This window comes from Gossypium arboreum, unplaced genomic scaffold (genome assembly GCF_025698485.1).
Source record: "Gossypium arboreum isolate Shixiya-1 unplaced genomic scaffold, ASM2569848v2 Contig00468, whole genome shotgun sequence".
Lineage (NCBI taxonomy): Eukaryota > Viridiplantae > Streptophyta > Magnoliopsida > Malvales > Malvaceae > Gossypium > Gossypium arboreum.
Window position 1 is genome coordinate 1 of NW_026440582.1, and position 10,000 is coordinate 10,000.

The window sequence follows — 10,000 nt, forward strand, 5'->3', positions numbered from 1 at the left end:
GTATTTTCTTTAAGTATCTTGTAGGATACTGTTGTTCCAACCACATTTCTCTTTTCGCTCTACTAGTAATTTAATTGGAGCTTGAACCCGAGTTTCGGTGAGGTTAGATCCACTTTTCGTTCTACCTTCCTTGTTTTTTATCTAATTCTTATCTAATTCTAAAAAAACTAAAAAAGGGGGGAGTAGTCACAGATATTTGATTGTATCTCGATCTAATCTTTCGCCCGTCGCGACAATAACTCGAATTAAAAAGGGAATGTTAACGCATCCGGGAAGAAACGATTGATCTCTATCAATAAACCCTAAAGAACCGAACCAGAGAGTACTTAGTACCGGTGCTACGGAAGATATGTTTTTAGATCTCGCATTTAAAATCCTCCTTCTTTGTCGTATTACATTATGGTTAATACATATATAATCGCATGTATGTGTGGTTAAAGACCACTTGGATTTGTCTATTTGTGCCCGGAATTCCCTAATTCAAAATTCAAATTTAAATGTACAATGATTCGATAGATAAGATTTTCCCTTTCTTAAAACAACAAAACAAAATAGGTCCCTTTCCGCCTGAGAATTCCCGCTAAAAATATTCATTTTATTATTCATTATATGGTTGTTATATGATATGAGACCAAAGAGAAATGGAAAAGATCCGTTTTGTATATCAATAGATGAAATAAGGGTGTGGAAAACAAGACAGGGATTCTCTACAATGACATTGTAGGCCAATTGAAAGGGATGTAGCGCAGCTTGGTAGCGCGTTTGTTTTGGGTACAAAATGTCACGGGTTCAAATCCTGTCATCCCTACCTATTACTTCTCCTTTGAGCAGTAACGAGGGAGTCGTTTTAGATTGATTAAAATTAAGCATACATAATCTATCGTTTTCTCATATTATATATGATATATGATAGTATAGTTGTGCGCGATGTATTGGGGTTATAAAATAAAAGAATCCTCTTTTTTACAGTCTTATTTATTAAGAAAGCGCTCTTAGTTCAGTTCGGTAGAACGTGGGTCTCCAAAACCCAATGTCGTAGGTTCAAATCCTACAGAGCGCGATTCCGCTCTTGTTAGGTCGAAAATTACACCGAACTGAAAAAAAAATTGAACAGCAATTCGAATTTGACCTCCTTGGATTAAATTATTAAATTCAAATTATTAAATAAATTGAAATTAAAAAATTTAAGAATTAAAGGGGTCAGTCAAAAAAAAAGGTATGTTAATTAATCAAAGGTCCAACTGATCACCACGTCTGTATTGTAAATATGCGGTTACGAATAATCCAGCCAAAGTAATAGGAATTAGACCTAAGACGATTCCAAATAGAAAAACTTCAATCATTTCAATTTATTTGAAAGGAGAAAAAGAAAGGTAATATCTATCCCTAAATATTAATTTCTATTGCCCATGAATATCAATACCTAATAATTGATAATTAACACGGTAAGGAGCTATAGAATATATGGAATAGGGCAGAAAGCTTTGTTTTATGAATTGTTCGTTCATTGAATTAATTTTCAAATAAGTCGTATCTTACTCAGACCAATAAATAAAGCTGAGGTTATAGTTAAAGCCGCTAGTAAAAACCGAAATAACTAGTTATAGTAGGCATGAAGGAGCTAAATGAAATATGTTCTTTTTATACATATGTTTATAAAGCACTTACCTAAGTTTCAATTTTTAAACGAGAGGGGATAAGCAAAATACCAATTGAAATAATAAGTTCAATTGAAATTTTTTGCTTCATCAATCATTATAAATGGTATTCACAAAAATAGAGCGGCAGGACAAGAGTAGAAAAGAAAAAGAAATCGATTCATCATCTTTGTAGTTAGGTCAAGAAAAAACCTTTGGATCTAATACAAGAATACAAGAAAGGCCGCCTCACAAATATTGATTAGTAGAATTTTTTTTTATTCCTTGCTCTTTTTTTTTATCTATATCTAACGACTACTCTTACTTGTTACTAGACGACTAAGCAATTCCTTAAAATAAAATAAAAAAAAAAAAGGGCTTCAACAAAAACAAAACCTCTTGTGCAACTACGAAAAAAAGTCAATTTTTATATTTCGCATCTAATTGACTTGCGGAAATATGATAATTTCCTTCATGAATTATTATAAACCAACTCGTTGGATTCACGGGTTACCTGATCTTCCGTTTCTAGGCCCAAGCCAATACCTCCAGGAATTTGAGAATTTTCTATTGCATGATACCTGGTTATACATCGACAAACAAGAAGAAGAAGAAATTATCTAGCACTTCGTCGATATACTGTTTGAAATTGCGTTGCTGTGTCAGAAGAAGGATAGCTATACTGATTCGGTATACTCTAAAATACCTTTGGTACAATATTGACGATCTCACAAAGATTTAGTTTCGGTGAATTCCATTTACTGATCCATCTTTTACGGAATCGATCCCTACAAGAATATGTGGAGCTCGGCATGTCTGGAAGCACAGGAGAACGTTCTTTTGCTGATATTATTACCAGTATTCGATACTGGGTCATTCATAAATATTACTATACCTTCCCTATTCATCGCGGGTTGGTTATTCGTCAGCACAGGTTTAGCTTATGATGTGTTTGGAAGCCCTCGTCCAAACAGTATTTTACAGAGAGCCGACAAGGAATTCCATTAATAACTGGCCGTTTTGATTCTTTGGAACAACTCGATGAATTTAGTAGATCTTTTTAGGAGGACCCAATGACCATAGATCGAACCTATCCAATTTTTACAGTGCGATGGTTGGCTGTTCACGGACTAGCTGTACCTACCGTTTCTTTTTTGGGGTCAATATCAGCAATGCAGTTCATCCAACGATAAACCTAATTCGAATTAATTATAGAGCTATGACACAATCAAACCCGAACGAACAAAATGTTGAATTGAATCGTACCAGTCTCTACTGGGGGTTATTACTCATTTTTGTACTTGCTGTTTTATTTTCCAATTATTTCTTCAATTAAGAAAAAAAAAGAGTAGTAGAATACTAAATAATAGTAGGAATTCTCTTATCCCATTCGGAAGGATTGTATCTCATAATTATCTATGACTGTTTATGTCTTTAGCATGACCACTTGATGAAATGCGGAGGGAAGCGGGATAAATGGCCGATACTACTGGAAGGATTCCTCTTTGGATAATAGGTACGGTAACTGGTATTCCTGTGATCGGTTTAATAGGTATTTTCTTTTATGGTTCATATTCTGGATTGGGTTCGTCCCTGTAATATGGAATAATGGATAATGGGACGAACTAAGTTATAGGCATGAAAGTGTAAGAACTCAACGGGGCCCGCCTCCTCTTTCTTTGTCTGATTCGCGAGGAAGGGTCCCGTTGAATTCTTAATGATCATGATCATAATATTTTGGTCGTATAAATGACAACAAATGGATCACTTTTTCCGATGATTTTTTTGAAAAATGAACTCAATTTCAATTAATTGATTCATAGCATCTGCTCTTCGATAGTATCTATCGATACTTTCAAGGTTAGAAGAAAAAAAGGAATCACTCAATTGGATGACACAATACAATATATATTTAATATTTCTTTTTTCTGTCGACCAGATTCAAACCTTTTCTAGACTAGTCTAACCTTACTCGATTTATTTTAGTATTTCATCAAAGTTTGAAATTATTTTATAAGTTTATCGCCTTGATTCTATTTTATCAAAAAAATCAGTGAGATTCCTTCTCTTTTTTTTGGTTGTCCATTACTTAGTATATTATACTTATTTCGACTTATTTTATACTTATTATATTATCCTTATTACTTATTCTATTATAAGTAAATCGAAAAAATAAAGGGTTCTGAAAAATCTGGAAAAATCGAAACTAAGAATAGAAATCTTTGACGAACGGGTCCCGGAATTGTTATTATTTCGACACAAGAAAAGGAATTTTACACACCCTTTTCTTGTGTCGAAGGCTAGAAAGACGAAAGAATACTCCTGTAATTATTTGTTCCCCTCATTTAATTTATCCTTCCTTTCTATTCTCCACTTACTTATCTTATGTTTAGTATCTACTCAAATTGAATTTAGAAAACAAAACCTATTCTGTAACATTTAAATCTGACACTGAAAATAGGAATATAATTACACCTCCCCAATTTAGTCCAATTTAGATTGAAAAAAGAAAAAAAAGAGAGGTAAAGACAAATAGTCTTCTTCACAATATACATATTTTGTTTTGAATTTTGAATGCGGTAAAAGCAATTCCTAGAGAAAGAATAGAAACAAGCAAAAGACTTTTCATCCCTTTTTTCATTATACCTAACCTAATTGCCAGGAATAATTTGTTCTTTTTTACAAATTTGATGTTGATAAATCCACAGATCTAGAAATTCATTTCGGACACTTGAACCTTCTCAAACTGTTTCTTTTTAAGAACCAAAAAGATTTGTGCAAAAACAATAGATGCCAAGAAGAACAAAAGACCTTGGACGCGTAGTGGGTCTTGAAGTACTATTTCTGCATCCCCCTGACCAAATCCACCCACATTAGGATTAATTGTTAATGGTTGATCGAGTTTGATAGATTCACCCTCTGAAACAAGAAGTTCTGGTCCTGGGGGGATAATATCAACCACTTGATGTCCATCCAAGGCATCCGTTATGGTTATTTCGTACCCCCCTTTTTCTTTTCGTATGATTTTGCTTACTATACCTGTTGCCGTAGCATTATAAACAGTATTGTTACTTTTGTTCCCGTCGGGATAAATCTGGCCCCTTCCCCTGTTTCCGCCTACGTATATGGGATATTTTAAGAAATGAGCATCCTTATTACTAGCAGGGTCTGGGGAAAGAATAGGAAAGGTGATTTCACTATATTTTTACCAGGAACAGGACCTATCACAAGAATATTTTTCTTAGTGGGGCGGTAGTTCTGAAAAGACAGATTGCCTATCTTTTCTTTCATCTCGGGCGAAATACGATCAGGCGGGGCTAACTCAAACCCCTCTGGTAAAATAAGAACAGCACCCACATTCAAAGCCCTTTCTTACCATTAGCAAGAACTTGTTTCAGTTGCATATCATAAGGAATTCTAACAACCGCTTCAAATACAGTATCAGGAAGTACCGCTTGTGGAACCTCAATATCCACGGGTTTATTCGCTAAATGGCAATTGGCACATACAATACATGATTGCTTCTCGTGGATTTTCATACCCTGCTGCGCAAAATGGGATATGCATTTGAAATGGAAGCCCCGGTTATTATATAGATCATGAGCGATACGGAAATGGATCGAGTAATCTCCTCCTTTATCCAAGAAAAAGTATTTCTAGTTTGCATGGTCCAATCATTGATCCCGAAAATTTCTACAATAAAATTAGGTAGGTCACTAGTATAGTTCCCTAGCCACGATTCTGCTATTTACTTTTACTGAAAACTGAAAAAAAAAAATGACTGAAACAGAGGAGAAATTGTATTCTCCTGATGGGTAGAAAGAGTAAAGTAAGTACGACTTTGCATGCTTTGCTTATCTCGAAAGTAAGAAAGATTCTAATTGAATCCGTGAATCATTTTTCAGTCATTCATTGAATGATAAATAACTACAAGTGACGGAGATACACGATTTAAATAACGAAAGATCCAATATTTTAAAATTGTATCTAGAATGACTGGAAAAGTAGAAACAAGACCAGATATAATTTGATCATTATGAGCAAATCCAAAATCTTTGTATATAGAGCCAATCATTAGTTCCCAACCGTGGGGCGAATGAAATCCTATACATAAATCTGTTAATAAAAGAATAGAAAAAGCTTTTATTGTGTCGCTTAAATTATATAGAATTCTTGAACCCAAGAGTTAAGAATAAGAAGTTCTTCATTCCCCAAAATAGAATAACCACTTAGAATAACGAAACAGATTAGATTGGTCGAGAAGTGCAAAATCGTATGGATATGATCCTCATTGTGCAGCTTGATCAATTGGATCGTTTCTTTTTGGATTCCTATACGAAGCTTTTGTAGATGTGTTTCCGGGTATTCTTTTATCATTTCGTCCAACAGGAAGAGTTCCTCTACTTCTATGAATTGTTCTAGAATACTCTTTTCTTGAATATCATTCAAAAAAGTTTCGGATTGCCTAGTATCCCACCAATTAGTAATCCAAGATTTCAGACTTTTATTAAATGAGAGAGAGATCCACCAGGGCAAAAATACTATAGATGCAAGATATAGAAGGGGAGTGAATGCTTTCTTTTTTGCCATTTTTTCATCTGTGAGTTGTTAATGAACCCACCTCATTCGTTGACTTTATGTGATCTAATCTTTCTATCAAGCATGCCTTTCATTATATTATAAAGTAGGGGCCCATGAATCTATTCTCTGTTTTTTTTTGATTCAGTGCTTAGCCCTTGAATCTAATTGAATCTAAAAAGAATACAGAATATAGAAAATAAGAATCCACTTTGAATTCGAATGAAATATATATATTATTGTTATATTGTTTTTGTTTCCATATATCTCAATTGATCAAATTCGAAGCAATTGCCCTCTTTTGATAACTGCTTGAAAGAACCGCTTCAAATAATAAAGATTGTTCTATTCAGATTTTGAGACGAAGGAGCGCCCTGTCTATATCAAGATCGCAATCAAATATGTCGAAAATTTTCGCGGGTTATCTAAACTATATATAGTCTAGAGTCCAGCAATAATTGAAAAAAAAATTAGGAAAAATATTATGCTGATCAAAATGAGTGACAAAAAAGACAGAAAAGTTATCATTACGTTTATCATTATGTTATAAGAAAGAAATCCACTTGTTTAGTTCTTTAGTTCTTAAGGAGCACAAAGAAAGGATAAAGGGAGGGCCGATTGAGAAAAGAAAAGTAGAGAAAATTTACAAGATATGATCTATCTGTATCTAACGTATCAACTCCAAATATTGCAAATAAAAAGCGAAAGTCTTTATTTCGATTTGATATATGAGATGAATCCAGTATTTCGATTTCTTGCTTATTTTGTTACTGAATTAAGTTGAGCGGTTTTACATTTACAGACGCATAAAAAACTATTTTGTGGACAAAAAAAACTGTTTTTTTATGTTATGACTCTTCCGTATACGTCCGCTTTGGTTTGAATGGGCATTCTGAAGAAACTTCAGTTTAGTTCTGCTATAGAAAAAAGAGGATTCTTGGATTGAGCTTTTTCCTCCCGGCGAAAGCTTTTATTCTGCAATTCATTTCAAAGACTTCAATCGGTACACGCAAAAATAGGCCAATTCAGCAGCTTTTGTTCAATTTCGCGCGGAGTCAAATTCTCATCAGTACGAGTCAAGGGAACGGCCCCCTGGCCTCTGATTTCCATATAAAGGACACGACGAGCATAAATACCCTCTTTAACTTCTATTCTGATGGACTGAATATCTTTCATAAGGAATCGTAGAAAGATGCGACGATTTTTCAGGAAAACCCCAACGAAAATACAGACTATTCCTCCTTTCTATCAGAATCGATCATAACCACTGCCTACATTCCAAAAATTGTGCACCACAAATAGGAACTAATAAAGAGGCCTGCGATCCCATAGAAAGACATCACGATTCCTTGTGGAAAAAAACTATTTGCTGAGACGGAAATAAAGATATCAAATTCCTACCAAGATAACTAGAAGTTCAACTAATAAAAACCCTAATGAACCAAAAAAAGGATAAAGGCCCAGCAAAATTGCTTGTTTTCGAGATCCCACTATAAATTCTATCCATATAGATTCTGATCGCCAACTCATACATACTAGATCCAGTTGCATTTTATTCGAATTGAGAGAATAACCAAAAAATTCGACTTTACTTTTTTGTTTCCGAAGTAACTCTCATCAACTAGTACTATTTTGATATGAACTTTTAGAAGAATTCATCAAATTGCTTCGATCTAAAATCATCCTTTATATGATCGCCTATACGGATCTACTAGATATATAGACTTTAATTTCATACATCCGTTCGGTACCGATCCACTTGCTATAATTCATTTAACCCTATACCATGTTTACGTATGCATAAGAGGGCTTTTTCATTTATGTTCGGTTCGGGTAAGCCGGATGTTATACAATATTCTACTAAATAGGTATCCATGACATCTAAGTCTTGAAAAAAATAGATAAGATTTGGTCTTGGCCCCATCGAATCTAAAAATCTTAGTTTTTGAACATACAAAGATAAAAAGCCATTGCAATTGCCGGAAATACTAGGCCTACTAAAGGCACAAAAATAGAGAAAACTGCTGAAAGTTGTCATAAAATGGGTACCTCAATTTAATATTTGTACCTGTTATTGTTATATTGTTTAGTTAGAAATATATCTTATAACGATTATATTATAATTCGTATATTATACTAATTATATCTAAATACTAAGTATATCTAAGCGAATCTATATATCTAATAGATATCTAATAAGTGCAAGGAATGTAGAATTAAATAAAGGACTTGCCCATCTTTTAAATCAAATAAAATAGATGTATATGATAAGATAATCCACTTTCTTTATTATCTTACTTTATTCTTACTTTTCTTATTATTCTATTGTTCTTGTCTTCTAATTTGCATTTTGAATTTAATAAAGAAAGAGTTTATTACAAATTGTCGAAAGATTCGATTCGTTAGAATCCGATCCAAGAACAGGGATTATTAGTAAAAATAGAATTTTCGGGAGATATAGAAAGATGCAAAACTCTATATTTCTATTCTATTTTTTCTCTATTTAAATTCTATATACATACGCAATAGAGGAGGATAAAATTCGTTTTATTTGTCTCTCAAATTCAATTTCATTTCACAGAAGGAAAAATTCGCTTTTATCTTGTTGCTAGAGGTTTACTCATTAGTAATATCGGATAATGATAATAATAATTATCCACATAATTTGTTTTCGACAATTCCTTTTTTTGTCACAAAGTCAAAGCCCATTACGCGGGCTTTGACTTTGATTCTGATAAACTAACTAACTACCTTTTCACTACAAATAAAAAAATTTCACTTAAGACTCTACTTGATTGAATTTTGATTCAAAGGGAAAAAACCGTGGAGCTGAACTAACTCACTCAGAACACCTTTTAAAGGATTACGTGGTACGATTGGATCGAATAAACCCTTATGGAATAAATATTCAGCCGCCTGTGAACCTTCCGGTATTGTTTTATTCAATGTTTGCTCAATTACTCTTTTACCCGCAAATGCAATATAGGCATTGGGTTCAGCAATAATGATATCCCCCAACATACCAAAACTCGCAGTCACTCCACCAGTAGTAGGAGATGTAAGAATTGATACATAAAATAACTTTTTATTTGATTGATAATCATATAAAGCGGAAGATATTTTAGCCATTTGCATCAAGCTCAAACTTCCTTCTTGCATGCGTGCTCCTCCGGAAGCACACACTAGAATAAGAGGTAAAAAATTATTGGTAGCATATTCGATCAAACGGGTGATTTTCTCGCCTACTACAGATCCCATACTCCCCCCCATAAACTGAAAATCCATAACCCCGATTGCTATAGGAATACCGTTTAGTTGACCCGTGCCTGTTTGAATAGCCTCAGTTAATCCTGTCTTTCTTTGATAAAAATCAATACGATCTTTATAAAGCTCTTCTTCAGACTGAAATTCAATGGGATCCAGAGAGATCATGTCTTCATCCATAGGACCCCAAGTGCCTGGATCAATCGAAAGTTCGATTCTATCTGAACTCCTCATTTTCAAATGATATCCACATTGTTCACAAATATTCATTTTTGAATTAAGCGATTTCTTATAATTTACTCCATAACAATTTTCGCATTCGCATTGAACCCACAAATCCTTGTATAGATCGAGATCATTAGAACTTTCTTTTAGAGTTAAATCATTACCATTTTCACGAGTTATTATATCAGAAATTCTTGCCTTCACTACTATTTCCACCTTCGCCGCAAATGTAATTATAAATATAATTATCATTGGAATTGTCACTACCACTTAAAATGGAACTATCAATACAGATT

The 10,000-nt window shown here is 33.6% G+C and overlaps 2 non-coding genes and 2 pseudogenes across 2 annotated transcripts; 2 read left to right on the top strand and 2 right to left on the bottom strand.

Annotated features, from left to right (window-relative positions):
- The first annotated feature begins 734 nt into the window (after positions 1-734).
- Positions 735-808, top strand: TRNAP-UGG (transfer RNA proline (anticodon UGG)). Its single transcript has one exon. It is a non-coding gene; the product is annotated as a tRNA-Pro (tRNA).
- A 178-nt stretch (positions 809-986) lies between these two features.
- Positions 987-1,060, top strand: TRNAW-CCA (transfer RNA tryptophan (anticodon CCA)). Its single transcript has one exon. It is a non-coding gene; the product is annotated as a tRNA-Trp (tRNA).
- Positions 1,061-4,193: 3,133 nt separating this feature from the next.
- LOC128289124 (cytochrome f-like) lies at positions 4,194-6,682 on the bottom strand (annotated as a pseudogene).
- A 2,244-nt stretch (positions 6,683-8,926) lies between these two features.
- The window catches only part of LOC128289121 (acetyl-coenzyme A carboxylase carboxyl transferase subunit beta, chloroplastic-like), a 2,002-nt pseudogene continuing 928 nt past the window's right edge, over positions 8,927-10,000 (bottom strand).